At 28.3% G+C, this 7224-nt stretch overlaps 1 long non-coding RNA gene across 1 annotated transcript; it reads right to left on the bottom strand.

Moving 5' to 3' along the window:
* Positions 1 to 5579: 5579 nt before the first annotated feature.
* Positions 5580 to 6988, bottom strand: LOC125829534 (uncharacterized). Its single transcript, XR_007443099.1, has 2 exons — positions 6662 to 6988; positions 5580 to 5863 (listed from the first exon to the last, which is right to left on the bottom strand). It is a non-coding gene; the product is annotated as an uncharacterized LOC125829534 (long non-coding RNA).
* Between the last annotated feature and the right edge of the window lie 236 nt (positions 6989 to 7224).

The following is a 7224-nucleotide window of genomic DNA, read 5'->3' as shown; positions in this document are numbered from 1 at the left end:
TACAACTCAAGCAACTCTGGATTAGTTGAAGAGTCCACAATTCCATATAAAAACACCTTCCTTTCACTGCTACACACTACAATATTATTTCACGCTTCTCATCTTTTTTGGAATACTTCACAAAGGAAGAAATGCCACTTTTTATAGTTAAAGAAGTCTTCCATATATAGAATGAAGGGTAGTGATGTGGGTAGATAAATGAAATAGATGCTACATAAATTATAAGAAACTAATGGTCATATGACCATAAAAGTTACAAGAACTAAAATGATCATATTAATTACAAGAACCAATAATTATCTTCTACCACAATTTATACCAACTAACATATACATTTAATAATTTATTTTAATAATAAAATGCATATACACCACCTTATTATAATTAATATAAAATAAGGCAATATGTAGGAAGCAAATGGGGAAAAGAGACAAAAGTAATTAAAAGGAGCAAGACACTAGGATGTTAGTGAGCAGTTGAATTTTGTGTCGATCTGACCAATGGTGTAGTCACAATTACATGTGCAGAGAAGAGAACCATAAGCATAAAGACGAACTCTACTGTCACTCTAAAATACCACATCCTCTGACTCTCGCTTTCTGTCTTCTCCTTCTTTTGACCAACATTGCCTTCATTTATGGTTTTTGGCACTATCACAAATTGACACTTTGAGAATAGCCGCTCAACATTTTTTTACTCTCCTCTTCTCTTTTTCTACCTACAATACAGTTTCTGCTCTTTAATTTTATTAATAAATTTTTACGCACTAATAATTTAAAGTTATGATCAATAATTCCTTATAGAATAGTTATATATAGGTAATTTTGTATATCAATAATTGCCAATCAGAAAGTGATACTTATATAGTAATATCTATACCTTAGTAAAAGAATTACATTAATTTTTTTTTAATATAAATATAGTTAGTTGTATATTTAACACATTGGGATCGTTTGGTGTGATGGATAGGAAGAGTTAATTCCGGGATAACTTTTAAGTACCCTTTATTTACTTGTTTGGTTGAAAAGCTTGGGATAACTTATCCCAGGATTAGGAATTAGTACCGGGATAAGTTATCCCTTCCATTTGGTGGTATAGTAATTCCGAGATAATTTATCCCGGGATAGAATAGGAAAATGACAACTATATCCCTTTAAACCCTTTGTATACATCATTTTTTACATTTATGTATATTTACATTATTTTTAATATCATGTATACTAATATTCATTACTTCTTATTTTTAGGATAATTATTTATATTTTTCTATTAAAAAATTACACTATATAACTATAATTTTATTTATGAATTTATTTGACTAATTCTTAGGTTTATTTATATTTTGATTTCCCATAAATCTTCTTTCACTTTAATAAAACTTAAAAGGGAAATTCTATTTTTAAGCTAAATAAGAAGAAAGTTATATTTTTAAATACATATGATACTTACCATGAGAATGCATAAACAAAAATATTTAAGCTAAATAAAATAAATGTTTTATTTTTAAAAATAAATAATTAAAGTTTGAAAAGAAAATATTAACTAAATAAAACGAAGGGTAATTTTGTAAACAAACAACTTGTTCTTAAAATTTATGCAATATATATTGTTTTAATACAACAAACCAAACACTCAATAAGAAATAATCTTAACACAAATTTATAGCTGCTTGCTCTAGTTTTGGCAGGTGTTTTAGTGCAATTTTGATCAATTTTTTGGAATTTTTGCTGTTATTTTTTTTTCAAGTCTTAATAGACGTTTTAATGCGGGTTTTGTTACTGATTTGGTGGATTTTTTGCTGCTGTCTGAATTCAGATTTGGTTCAATTTTTGTGGTTATTTTTATGCAAATTTTGTCCAGTTTTAGTGCAGTTTTTGCAGCTGGTTTGGTGTATTTTGGTCACTTTATTGCTGTTTTTTTGAGCATTTTTGGAGATTTGATCCAATATTTTTGGTTATTTTGATACAGTTTTTACTTCAAATTATGATTGATTTGTTTTTAATTAATATTTTACTTATGATAGTGAATAAGAGAGGCTTCCCACGGGCCTATTTCAATTCATATGAAATACAAATTTAAACATATTCACGTAATTTATTTTTAAAATTGAATAAATAAAGCTCCATAAAAAATACATATAAAAAGCCTAAATAAGATGAAGGGTATTTTTGTAAACAAACAACTTATTCTTAAAAAGTATGTCATGCATATTAGCAGGAGCGGCTCTGCCTTATAAAAGTTAAGGCATGTGCCTTAGCCCCTAATTTTGGAAGGCCTCAAATTTTTACCAAGAACAAATTATGTGTTATTTTTTAATTAAAAAAATTAATTATTTATAATAAAAATTATATATATATATATATATATATATATATATATATATATTATATTTCTTTTCTAACATTCACATTATTTATTTTTTAAAACTCATTTTTGCTTAAAGTTTGTCAACTTATTGCTTATAGAATTGTGCTAACAATTCATATAATGATTGCTTTAATAAAATAATGTTTTTCAACGTTAATTGATAAAATTTTACCTAAAACTAATTATTTTAAATAAAAAGAAGTACTCGAAAAAATCATTTATAAAAAAAAATTAAGTAATAATTTGCATCTAAATAGTTATTAAAATAATTTTTAAAATAAATATATATGAAATTTGTTAGGCCTCAATTGAAATTTTGCTTTAGGCCCCCAATTACGTTGAGCCGCCCCTGCATATTAGTTTTAATACAACAAATCAAACAATCAATAAAAACAATCTCAGCATAACTAATCCCAGCATAATTAATCTCATCATAACTTGTATTCAAACTAATCGACCCCATAGAGTGTAACCTAACAAAGTAGGCCAGATGTCTGCTCTTGAATAAGAAAGGTACAGTCATCTTTAGGGCGGTGATTAATTCATGGAGGCAATGACACCTGTGTAATGGTTTGGGATCTTGCATGTGTCTTCATAAAAACTAAATTTAATGCACTCTATCAAGTTGTAAATAAATTAGTGGAGGATATAAGTATGATCTACATGTTGTAAAAATAGCTATACTTAGGACCCGTTTGGTCATGTGATATGGTATCATGATATGAAATTATGATATGGTATCATGATATGACATCATGAGATGAAATTGAAGATTTGTTTGGATATGTGATATGAAATTTTTGTATTGTGTATTTTCTCATAAACATAAAAATCTCATAAGTTGTAAAACTATTAAAATAGCCCCAATTGTTTATTCAATCTTATCAAATAAACAAAAAATTATAAAATCGCATAATAAATTATTACAAAGTTATTTGTTCTCCACTTAAGTAATTGTTTCATCTAACTTTAATTTAATAAAAAAAAATTGAACATAAATTGTAGTGTACTAGTCTTTAATATAATCCTCCACATAATATGGACAATTTCCTCACGTTGAACTTGCATACATCAATATTTGTTTAGTGAACATAAAATAAATTGGAAGCATTATAGAATGCACTTCATAAAAATAATGTTTGTAGGAGTGATAAAAATAGTGTTTCCAAGACAATGCAAAGTCATAAAATAAATATTATCTCTTTAAACAAAGTTGATAGGAAATATGTAACTAAAAACTAAATATAACTTACACATAAAATATAAATGTTCACTTATTAAGGCCATAAAATAAAATTATTAATGTGATTGAAATTTTACCTTAAACCAAGGCCAAAATCGAGTATTATGTCGATATTTTTTGGTTGTATAAATGTTGGTGTCATCTTGCTAATTGTCTTGGCAACTATTTTAACATGCCAATTAATTGTTTCAAGTGAATGTTGAAAAGTTTCACAATCGTGAGGTGTGAGTTAAAGTTACTATATGTTGGTGAGAATAATAAACTTTATATCAGTGAGAATAATAAATTTTAAAAAGTAATGATGTGATTATAAATTTTATTTACATATGAAACAAATGGTTAATGAATATAAATGTGGGGTTGTTTTAACAAAATATAAACTCATGGATCAATTATTGTATTAAAATATCTCAAATCATGATATGGAATCACCATATAATTTCATATCATGGTTTTTAGAGAATATGGTATCACCTCTCATGATAGGAAATCATGAGATGGAATCAGCGTAAAATCGCATGTCCAAACGCTGATTCTATCTCACGATACCATATCATGATATGATATCGCATGGCCAAACGCTTACTTAATGAAGTGAATACACAAATATACCAAACAAAAAAAAAATCATACGCAGATAGTCCCAAACTGCCAATTTAAGACTTGTACGCTAGCGCTATAAATAATTTGAACAATTTAGTAATGCTGTCCTTTTAATTAAAATGGATTAATGATGAAAAATGAAGTGGAGAAATAATTGCAAAATCCACTTTAAAAACATTTTTTCAACAAATTAAAAGTGAACAAAATTCAAGTAGGGATGAGCATAAAACATCGAAAACTGAATTATCAAATTGAATCAATTTTTTTGGTAATTTAATATTCGGTATTCGTTATGATATTCAAGAGTACTAAAATTTTGAAATTATGGTACTCGAGTTTGGGCTTAATATGAGACATCAGTAGCATTTGATATTCAATATTTCCCAAATATCAAATTATTTATTTAATGAAGGTCGTATATCAATAGATCCATTACTCATTAGTATAAGTCCAAAGAAAAAGTTAAAGGCTAGACATAAACAACTCAAATGCATATATTTTTTAATTGTGTCAATTTGTTTTTCTTGATGTCTTTTCTTACTTGTTGATCTTTTATTATATCATGCCTCTACATAGAAAAATAGAAATAATTAGAGCAATAGTATTAACTTTGTAATACAATCGGCTACAACTTCAATACAATATTACTAAATACCGCATTGAACCAAAGTTTGATTTACCGATACTGAATTATCAAACTGAAAAAAATAAATTAAAAAATTAATATTTGATATCTATTTTTAATTATTTATTATCAAATTACTGAACTTGAAATTAGAAAATCTCGAATCAAATACCGAATGTCCACCTAAAAGAAGAGCAAATTGAAGTGGGGAAATAATTTAAATAAAATAATGCATATGTATAACACGTACAATGAAATTTTTTGAAAAATGCTAATGTTTCTTTCGTCCCAATATTTATATTTGGTTGTTTAAATTTTAATCATTATTATAAGATTCACTACAAAAAAACGCCTGAATTGTGGGGGTTAAAATTACATGTTCTGACGGTCAATAACCCCCATAATTTAGTGTTGCGACAGTTGAGAGAACTCCTGCAATTAGGTGTGTCACAATTAAGTTTGGGGAGTTTTGGACGAACCCCTGCTACCGTTAGCGGGGGCTTATTACTGGGGGTTTTGAACCCACAAACATATATCTATAAAACTGCACTTCAATATCTAGGAGTCAAAACCCCTGCAATTTGTAAACTTTGGGAGTCAAAACCCCTACAAATCATGAATTTTACATTAAGATTAATAGGAGTTCTAACCCCTGTAATTTATGAATATGTAACCTTCTAGAGCATTATGCTAAAAAGTTATATTTTAAATATTAATGACTAATTAACATGTACATCATAGTCAAACCTAAAAGGGCTTATTAGTATTAAGAAACAACAAAATATTTCAACAAAAAAATATATCATAAAGTGTACTATTAGTTTTACAAACTAAATTGAAACATATCATTCACTACAACCATTACGATTACAAGAAACTTCAAATCACTACAAAAACTGTCATTTGCTAATCTTGCTTTTATTGATGAAAAGGGTTCACTAGCATCCATACTCAAGAAATGACCTGCAACTATTCATGGAACTTCAACGATTGTCACTACGACTACTGTCACTAGCATCACCTGTCTGCAAAGGAAAATACACAATAAGTGATATGATAAATGCTCTCACCAAAATACACAATAAGTGACATGATAAATGCTCTCACCTTCCTTTGTAATCTCTTTTGAATGCAATAAAATGATTAGGACTGAAACCTAATCCAACCATTATGGTGATTTATAAAAAAAATACTTACATATTGTATGTCAACGACATACAATATGTAAACAAATACTAAATTCTCTACTATGAGTGTCAATACAAATGCCAATCATAAACAAATAGGTCAATACTAACATACAAGAATATGCAAAAATATGTTCTGGACCTTGCTACTTCTTTATTGCACATAATAGTAAAAGAATCACATGTTTTTATCTTGCACTTGTATTAATCCAGACCAAACAACACTCCACAAAGTTCTATAGATAAATACTCATATTTCCACATTCTTTTTTTCTAATCCAGACCAAACAACACTCAACATTCTAAGCTCCAGAAGCAATCCTGGAAATTTTTAGTGAACTTGACCTTCTTCAATTTTAACCACATTTTCTTTCTCATTTTATAACTTACATTCTCTACTATGAAAGGCAATGCCAATCATAAACAAATAGCTCAATACTAATAGAATATGCAAAAATATGTTCTAGACCAGAGTACTGCCTTGCCCATAAAACTTTCCCAGAAATAAAGAAGCTAATCTCAGTAGATATGTCACTAGAAAACACAGTGGATCCAGAAAATGGCTGCAACTAAACTAACATACCTGATATATAAATAAGGTCATTTAGGAAGAGAGAATGTAAATATTATATTTACCATTGTAGGAGGAGGAGCAAATAACCCCACAAATTGTTCTGGTAATGTCCCTTCTTTCATTATCATATATGACTTGAAAGCGGCCATCATTTGATTGTGACAATTCAACAATTTATTGTAATTCTGTTGGCAATTGGATGGACATGAAACACTCGAAGCATTCATACCGTTGAATCGAGGTCTTGCTTGTTTAAAACTTTAGTGGGAACAACTCCTAATCCCAAACACCTTACCCTTCCAGAGTGCTCTTTTCCTAGCACTTTACCAATTGCATTATCTGGCGATATTATAGACTCATCCATAGTGCTTTGACTCAAAGTTTGCTGATTTTTTCCTGAGTATAGTACACACACAGAACACATTATCGAAATGTTAAAAAGTAATTGAGAACATAGATATATCACCTAAATATAAGCAAAGTGCATTCACATATTCCTGAGTTAGGTATTCACATACTCCTGAGTTTGGCATTCACATAATATATTTTCCTGGATTAGCCATTCACATATTTAAGCAAAGTACATGCACATATTCAATCAAAGTGAGAGATTAGTAGTTAGGCA

This window comes from Solanum verrucosum, unplaced genomic scaffold (assembly GCF_900185275.1).
Source record: "Solanum verrucosum unplaced genomic scaffold, falcon-dt-bn FXZP01000031.1, whole genome shotgun sequence".
In the NCBI taxonomy this organism is placed as follows: Eukaryota; Viridiplantae; Streptophyta; class Magnoliopsida; order Solanales; family Solanaceae; genus Solanum; species Solanum verrucosum.
The sequence above is the reverse complement of the archived record's forward strand: the minus strand, read 5'-3'. Positions and strand labels throughout refer to the sequence as shown.